This window comes from Nyctereutes procyonoides, unplaced genomic scaffold, assembly GCF_905146905.1.
Source record: "Nyctereutes procyonoides isolate TBG_1078 unplaced genomic scaffold, NYPRO_anot_genome, whole genome shotgun sequence".
In the NCBI taxonomy this organism is placed as follows: Eukaryota; Metazoa; Chordata; class Mammalia; order Carnivora; family Canidae; genus Nyctereutes; species Nyctereutes procyonoides.
The window spans coordinates 30,934-40,322 of NW_026575101.1; positions in this window are offsets into that span (position 1 = coordinate 30,934).

Below are 9,389 nucleotides of genomic sequence, written 5' to 3' on the forward strand. Positions count from 1 at the left end.
CACAGACATTTGCTAACAATGTATGTCCTGTAGTAAATGTGGTATTTTATACGTGATACCATGTTAAGCATCACACAAATGAATTTAATCCACTATGCGAATTTTATTTAGTAATACAACAGAGTACATGCTTTGAAATGCTTGTGTCTTCATTGATTGATTCTCTCAGTCTTCAGATAACATCGTATGTGGTGCCCCTAGACTCTGGGCAGGTGAGCCTCTTTCACCTTAACCCACAATCTAAGTTCCAATTTTTATTTACGCCATCCCAATAAAATTTTGGGAAGCTCTGAAAGTAACAGTTATTTATCCATAATTATGTGGAAGATATTGACCTCAGAACTAAAAGCGATTTGAAAACAATAAAGTATCTTATGCTTTTAGACGTGTTTAAAATCTAATGTAAGAGGAATATGTAATGAATAAAAAAATCACAGATTTGTTATTTCTGTTTAAATGAACTTAACATGTATTCCAAGTTCCCATTCCGACTATAATGGAAATCAATCTTGCTAAATCCAGGTAACTGTCTTCTGGATAAGCTCAGGCAACTTCAAGTCTCCTTTCCTGCTCCTCTTCCATAGGAGGGTCTAAGTTCTTAGGCACTTGCATATTTTCGTGACATTGGAGGAAGATAATAAATAGGTCTTGGGTTCCTAGCTGCTGCGTTTGGTGCTAGACTACCTTGCCATCTCTCCTGTCAGTGTCAGCAAAGGGCAGTGAGTATTCTGGGAAGTTCATTCTGTGCTGTAAGCCTACCCACCCCACTCTACTTCTCATTCCCTTAACCTTCAGGGATGCTATACCTTAATTTTCACTGATTTCTCTCACTTACTTGGGCGAGAGAGCATTTTCTGATTCTCTCCATATCCCACAGCATTCAAGGAAGGATGGTGGAGTGGGCATGGATTTCATTCATTCATTCCTGCTATTCCTAGGGAATTACCTGACTTATCCAAGGCCACAGAGCTTGTAAGTGGCACAACTTGAATCCTTGGCTGTTGTGTCATGTGATCATTTTTTCTACCTAACACTATTTGGTCTTAAAATTAGAAAATTGGTCAGTTGAAAAGTACATATAAAGTATGAACATGGAGTGGGGGCTGAATTGCATCATGCACTTAATAATTGTTAGGGCTTTTTTTTCTCTTCCTGATCTTAATGGGTCTGAGATTGAAGTATTCATTGTGTCTTATGCAGTTCCTAATTTTATATATTCCTTCTCTCCTTCTCTCTTTTCCATCATACTTGGGGTGCTGAGGGAAGAGTGAATACTGCATATGCTTTTGTGGGGTCACTATTAAGCCTTGGTGTTAGAGAGCCTGACAACTCATGTACCATAAGATAAACATTTGGGGATTAAACTAGTAGTCACTTTGTTCCTTGGCTGATTTACCTGGTAATGTAGAACCATCTTCCATTTCCACTCTTCTCAGAAAAAACATATTTCATACACTGACATACAGATACCTGGACAGTTTTGATGATCTACATCAAGGATCAGCAAAAAGAGGTTTATTGGAAAAATATGTATCTAAAAAGCATGTCAACAGTTCTTTTAGAAAGTGCTTTATCAATGTGTCAAAGATCTTTGAAATACACACCAGTGTTTATCTCAGAGTTATGTCTAATCACAAACACTGTATTGGATACAACTTAAATAGCATCAGTAGTAAGATGATTAAGTGAATTATGGTACTTGTGCAAAATAAATAATTATATAACCCTGGAATATGATAGTGATGAGCAGTGTCCTTCGGGGGGGGGAATGTTTTGTGTTTTTAGTTTTACAAAGGACACATAATTGTATCCTAAGTATGAGATTAATTATGTAAAAACTATAATAGAGAAAAAGATGAGAAGCAAATAGATTAAGGTAAAATAATGATTGTCATTGGGGGATGAATTTACAGTGGTTGTACTTTTTATTTTCCCTTCCAAATCTTAATCTTTTTCTTCAGTTATGAACTACACATACTTAGGGGAAGAAAAGAACACACTTTAAAAGAGGTGTTTTACAAATATGTAGTATCAGTTTAAGATGTTGGAAGTAGAAAAACAATCTCAGTTTTTGAGTTTTTACAGATTTTGGGTTACATTTGATTACAAAGTTCAAAAAAGCTTTGTGAGTTGGGGCCGTAGTGCAGTTTTTTGCGTTGTGTATCCTGAGATGTAACATAAGTGCATCACAGCCACTATTAGTAATGTGCAATATGAAGAAAAAATATGTTGAATGGAAAGAGCATCAATCTTTAAACAACAGATGGAGTTATTATTTAGCATTTTGAGTGGGCTAGGGTGTTTGTTTATCTCCTGCTGCTATTTATAATTCAGGACTGTTGTTATTTGAACCAGAATAGAGGAGCAAGTTGAAAGAGAAGAAAGTGAATAGCCCCTCCACCTCCTCTCTAAGGAAGCTTACCTGCAATCAATCCTGCCTGAGTGAACAGCAGCTACAAATGGGTGTGCTCTCCTGAATTCACTGGCTGTTCCCACAGTCCACGCTGCAGTAGTTGAAGCAATCTTCCTTCGAAAATATTGATTTCCTATGGAATTGTCATTTGAAATGATGGATCTACAGTTGGGTTGGGACCTGGAGGAAAGATGGTTGTGTTTGTGTTGCAGGCATGAATCTTGACAGGCTTTGTCCTCCACCCAAAGGACAAAAGGAAAGGAAAGAAGTTATTAGAGTTGGGAGAAAGATTAAGGAAAATACTTTAATCATCTTCTGGTTCTGCAGGCCAATTTCTAATACTTAGGACAAAATTATTTATGGGTCCATCATTTCACAGTAGTTGAAATTTTTGATTATTTCTAAAACCAAAATAGTAAGACTTACGGTTATGTACCTTACAACAGAAATGCAGAAAGTTTTTTGTTTTGGCTGAGTATTCTTTGGTCATAATTTTCTATTTCTCAGAGGTGATCTGAAGGCTGATCTTTGGGTCACAGTGATAACAGTCCTTTTTCCATATATTAGATTTCCTGGAGCCCTGGAGCCTTCCATTAAGAAGGACTTGATTCTTGATTATTTGCATCCTAAAATATTGGACCTGATTCTTTGCACCCTCCCTACTGTTATGTTCTTTCATATCATATGAATTTCACATAATATAGATCATCTTTTTCTGTAATGTGTCATTGCTTTTTTTCTGCCACACTTTGAGGTGAGTTATTCTATCCCCCCCCTTTTTTCCCCTCTTGTCATTTTTTTTCCTGCATGGTCTACTTTTTACCTCAGAAACAACCAACCTCATTGGGTTGAGGTTTGTTAATTAGACTGATGATTTGCTTGACACACATCTCTTTCCTATTATTCTATATAAGACCAAAGATGTTAGGATGCTGTTTTGTTTTCTTCATTTTCAGAGAATAAGTCTATGAAGCAAGGTATGTCCATGAGATTCTTAGAGTGTGTCATATACAAAACCATTAAATTCCTAGGGCAATTAGTGAATACCTATCATCATGAATGCAACATTCTTCACAAATAAATTTTATAACAACCAAAACTTGGCTTTATTATAACACTATTTTTAAACCATTTTCTACAGAAAATTTTCTATTTATATAAACTGTAATAAAATTAGATCACTTTGTACATGTTGGAGCATCATCACTATATACTGTATATCAGGTACTTTTCAGAGTTTTTGGGTCATTGAGTCATTATGCCCTTAGGCTAAATGAGCACTATGATTCTTTGTTATTGCATTTAATATATAAACTTTTTTTTGATATTGCATTATATGTGTGTCTTTAAGCCACTCACTTTTCTGGCTGTCTTAAACATGTGCTTTCTCTCTTCTCTAATTTTATGCTTTTAATCTGAAAAATCATATCTGTACTAAGCAGAAATCTGTCTGAAGTAGGAATAAATAGTCACTGGGTAATATTTAAAAACACAAGTTTGTAATGTAAGATTTGAGCTTTTGGTACAGCTTTGGACCTCTATTTTTTTTTTTCTGCTGCCTTGAGCCCCTTAATAAAACACTTGGTTTCATGGTTCTTATTAGGATTGCAGAGATTTGAAGTAGGTGACTATTTCTAAGCAATGCCCATATTAATAGGTAGATCAACTCTCAAAATGTTGTGAGGTTTAAAGGTACCCTATATGTGAGCATCTGATACATGACAGTCACATAGGGTGTGTCTGTGAGAGAGAGAGAGAGAGAGAGAGAGAGAGAGAGAGAGAGAGAGAGAGGAGTAGGAGTGCAAGGGAGAAACCAGATCCATCCTTTCAGGAAAGAATTGACCAAAAGGGGTGGTTTGCAACTTCTTTGGTAGCCATCTCTAGCGTATTTCACTGACCTGAATCACAATTTTCAGCACTATTGTCAGACAAACAGAAATGCCACCTTCATCTTTGCTTTGTTTAGGACACATCCCCTCCATCTCTTTTATTTAGAGAATCTATTTAGTTTGGGGAATGGACTAGGGCTTGTGTATGTGGATTAATGTAAGGTGAAACAGAGTATGAAAACATCCTATTGGAACAGCGATTCATTTGAATTTAATAGTCAGATGAATTTCTTTAACACAAAAAAAGGAAAATGCAATTGGCAGATGCTTGCTGATGATCACCGATCATCATAGCAATGTCTTATTACTGAATAATTAAAAGCTCACTTCCAAACTAGAGAACCCCTTCCAATTTGGACATAAACACACACTAGGATTCAAGTAACATTTTAGATTTCAATAAAACCTTAATTAATCAGAAATCAATATGTTAGGAACTCAAATTTCAATAGTCAAATATTCTACTCTATAATGGTAAAATAAAATAGCCTTATATTTTTAAAAAGATTCTTCAATCACAACAAAAATGTATATTTTCTGGGAAACTCTCAGCTAGCCAGGGTTCATCCTTCCATTTCTGGTAGGATATTGTTAACTGAGTTTTTACTGTAACAGTGTTGCTAAGAGAGAAATTTCTACTCCTTGAAGACAGTGGGCCTATCTGCATCCTTTAAATTCTTGCAAATTAAATTCTGATTAGACACATTTATAGAAATTGTCTGGCTCCATGCCCCAACATGGGACTTGAACTCAGGAACCGGACAATCAAGCGTTGCATGCTCTAGGGACTGAGCTAGCCAGGAGCTCCACCAGCCTCAGTTTGAATCCCCCTTCTATCGACTAGCTGTGTGATAAGTAGTTTCACATTTCTGTGCCTCAGTTTCCTTCATATGAGTAACAAGTAAGGATTAGAATACATACAAACTAATTGGATGTGGACATGGCATATTGGAAGTTCTCCACAAATGTTAGCCACTTTATTTTCTCTGTGCAAGCTATATTTTAGGGAATCCATGAATTCATTCACTCAACAAACAGCTCTTAAGCATCTCTGAAATGGCAAGGGCTAGGAGAAAGAAAAGAATTTTGCATGCTTCCAGTGCCAGAGCATTCTGTAGTGTAGTAGAGAAAAGAAGCCCTGCGAACAGATGAGTGCATTAAGAGGTTATGGAACCGTGTTGTATGTGTGAGGTACCGCAGGAGTACAAAGGAGGGACTTCTGCCTTGGAGGGAAATCAGTTAAGAGTATCCAGTCTCACCTACCCTGCAGCTGTCAGTGCCCTTAGGGCCTGGCGGAGTGGTGGCATATGCTGGGCTGCTATGACCGCAGACTGCTGCATGTCCTGGGCCTCAGGTTACCACTGCCCACCTGCTGGTCCCTTTTCCTCTGTGCTCACCACCTTGGGAGCCTGCTGGTGATGTTGGTCCTGGACGGTCCTGCCCAGGCGAGGGGACCCAGGCAGTGTACCTGCTTGGGTGAAAAATTCAGCTTTTTAAAAAAGATTTTATGTATTTATTTCTGAGAATACACAGAGAGGAGAGAGAGAAGCAGAGACACAGGCAGAGGGAGAAGCAGGTGCCATGCAAGGAGCCTGACATGGGACTCAATCCCGGGTCTCCAGGATGAGGCCCTGGGACAGGCGGTGCTAAAGTGCTGAGCCACCTGAGCTGCCCTTCACCCACCCTTCTATAGAATGTCTTTGTGATGAAAGGAAACTTGCAGATTCACAGGACAGTGAACTCATTAAAAAGTACACTAAAGATAGAAAGACTGGGCCAGTTGAGACAACCATCCATCTGTTAAAGAGGGAGGTGGATCCCATGACCCCATGAGGGCTGCCTATGCAGCTCAGAACAGATCGATGGGTTCCCAAGAAATCAAAGGTGACCTTCAAGGTTGAGACAAGATAATAGGTGGGAAGGCAGATTGTATCTTTCAGTCTGGGCTTTTTTGTTTTTGTTTTTTAAAGATTCATTTATTTATTAGAGAGCTCGCTCGCTCGCATATATGCATTTTCGCAGGAGTGAGGGGAGGGGCAGAGGGAAGAGAGTACCTTAAGCAGGCTGGGCAGTCTCTGTGAGCCCATGCTGGGCTCCATCCCACCACCTCCAGATCACCACCTGAGCTGAAACCAGGAGTGCTAAGCTTGGCCAACTGTGCCACCCAGGCACAACCCCCCTTCTGTTTTGATGGAAAGAATGAGATCTGGGGACCCTGGGTGGCTCAAGCAGTTGAGCGTCTGCCTTCTGCTCAGGTGGTGATCCTGGAGTTCCAGGATGGAGTCCCGCATGGGGCTCCTGCAGGGATCCTGCTTCTCCTCCCTCTTCCTGTGTCTCTGCCTCTCTGTGTGTGTCTCATGAATAAATAAAAATCTTAAAAAGAAGAAAAAAGAGATCTGTATTGAACCATGTCTTGGGAGGAGAAAGAGTAGTGGTAGAGGCCATGACCACAGAGAGAGCTTGGAAAAGAGAAGTCAGGGGATCCCTGTGGGGCTCAGCAGTTTACCCCCGCCTTTGGCCCAGGGTGTGATCCTGGAGTCCTGGGATCGAGTCCCACATCAGGCTCCCTGCATAGAGCCTGCATCTCCCTCTGCCTGTGTCTCTGCCCCCTCTCTCTCTGTGTCTCTTATGAATAAATAAATAAAATCTTAAAAAAAGGAAAAGAGAAGTCAGCCCTATCTTTAGTCAGCAAAACCAAGTACTGACTTATATATATGAAGAAATGGGGAAGGTCAAGAAAATTGATGCCTCTAAGTCTGTTGATGTTTTTTTTTAAAAAATATTTATTTAAGTAATTTCTGCATCAAGTGTGGGACTCAAGCTCACCATCAAGAGTGGGGTGATCTTCCCACTGGTGCCAGCCAGGTGCCCCATAGGACTGTCTTCTTTTTTATTTTCATGTTTTAAGATTTTATCTTCAGTAATCTTTAAACCCAAGATGGGGCTCGAACTCACAACCTTGTGATCAAAAGTCACATGCTCTACCAGCTGAGTGAGTAGGCACTCCTATTGAAGTTTTTTATGAAGTTGTGAAGATTTTTGTTGGACAAAGAAGGCTAACTCTAAACCTGAAAGTGTCCTTGAAATCATGCTTGAATATTGCTTTGATAGCTGCTGTTTCAACCCTTTTTAGGCAATTTTTAAAACGATTTTATTTTTTTTTTTATTTGAGAGAGAGTGAGGGAAGGGAGGGGAGGGGGCAGAGGGAAAGAGAAGCAGAGTTGCTGATGAGCAGGAAGCCTGACATGGGGCTCAGTCCCAGGAGCCCGGAATCATGACCTGAGCCAAAGGCAGATGCTTAACCAAGTTAGCCACCCAGGCAGCCCCCTTTTTAGGCAATTTCAATCTTTCATAATTACCTCTCAATTAATGACTGGAAAAATATGTAGTGAGACAAATTAAGTTTTTTATATTTATTTATTTTTTAACATTTTATTTATTTATTCATGAGAGTCAGAGAGAGGCAGAGACATAGGCAGAGGGAGAGGCAGGCTCCCTGTGAGAAGCCCAAAGTGGGACTCCATCCTAGGACCCCAGGATCAGGACCTGAGCCAAAGGCAGATGCTCAACCACTGACCCACCCAGGTGCCCCTAAGTTTTTTATCTTCAATTTTTGGTTGTAGGAATAGACAGTGAATTTGGGTCTAACTTCATCTTAGCTGTGGAGCTCACAAAACAAAGATTATTACCCAGTTCTTTGTTTTTACTCAAAAAGCAGATTCCTTTTATAGTTTGTACCTTGTGTAAGCAAAACTTTTTGGTGAGTGTATATATCCTTTTAGTAATTACAACATTTTAGGATTAAGGAATAGCTACCTCCTCATTTGCTTAAAGGTTTTAAATTTCCAAACTGTTAAGTAAATTTGTGAACCGAATTCCAAAGGAACCTTTATATAGTCAGTTCTTGCAAAATGTGTTTGATAAGTGAACTCATAAAAATTCCTAAGACGTGTTTTAGTATTTATCAAATAACCCACCATTTCCTATAGAAACATAAGAAAACTTAGGCTTTGTTTTATTACAACTTATAGAAAGTTGTGTGACAGGATATCTTTATATACTTTCAAGGATTGGAATAGGGTCATTGGGCTTTCAGGGTCAGATGGAATTGTCAGCTTTATTCGGACATAAATCTGAGGTAAGAGGCAAGGATCACATCTAATGACATGTGTTCCTGTGCTCTATTATATTGCATTATTAATTATTAAACTGATCTTTCCAAAATTCCTAGCAGTGGAACCTTGAAATGCATGTACTAGGTATATGATAAAATGATTTGCTTAGTGCTTTAGTAACACTTCATTCAAAGTTTTTTTGTTTGTTTATTTTCTAGACTAAATGTACGGTTGGTATGAAGTAAAAAAAAATCTTAACAGTTAAAATATGTATATATCATCATAAAAAGACAGTACTTGAATTTAGTTTTGAAAGATGGTCACTCAATAAGAAAAAAAAAGGCATAGCATGATTGAAGAAGCCTGATGTCTATTGGAGACTATGCATAGTTTGGTGCAAGTATGGATAGAGATGATGCTACAACTAGTAGTAGGTAGGAGCTAGATCCTACAGGTCTCTGACATGCTAAAGAGTGGATTTTATACTAAAGACAGTGGAGCCACTGAAGAGTTTTTAAGTGGGGAATGAAATAATCAGTCTTATAGGAACATCTAAAGAGGCATTGAGGAAGAGGATTGGATCAAGATCCATGAAGAGATGGAAGGGTTGTTGAACTAGTTGGCTACCAGTATTGTTTGGTCCATGAGTATTAAGAGTAATTTCTACATTTCAATTAATTGATTGATTAATTTTTAAAAGTTTATTTATTTCTAATCTCTATACCCAATGTGGGACTCAAACTCAACCCTGAGATCAAGGGTCATGTGCTCTACAGCTGAGCCAGGAAGGCACCCCATATTCTACATTTTTAAATGGTTGGGGGAAAAGTCAAATGATTAATATTTTGTGACTTGTGAATAGTATCTGAAAATCAAATTTCAGTGTCCTTAAAATTTTATTGAAACACAGTCCATGCTCATTTATTTATATATCGTCCATTGCTGCTTCCATGAGCCAAAGACAGAATTGAG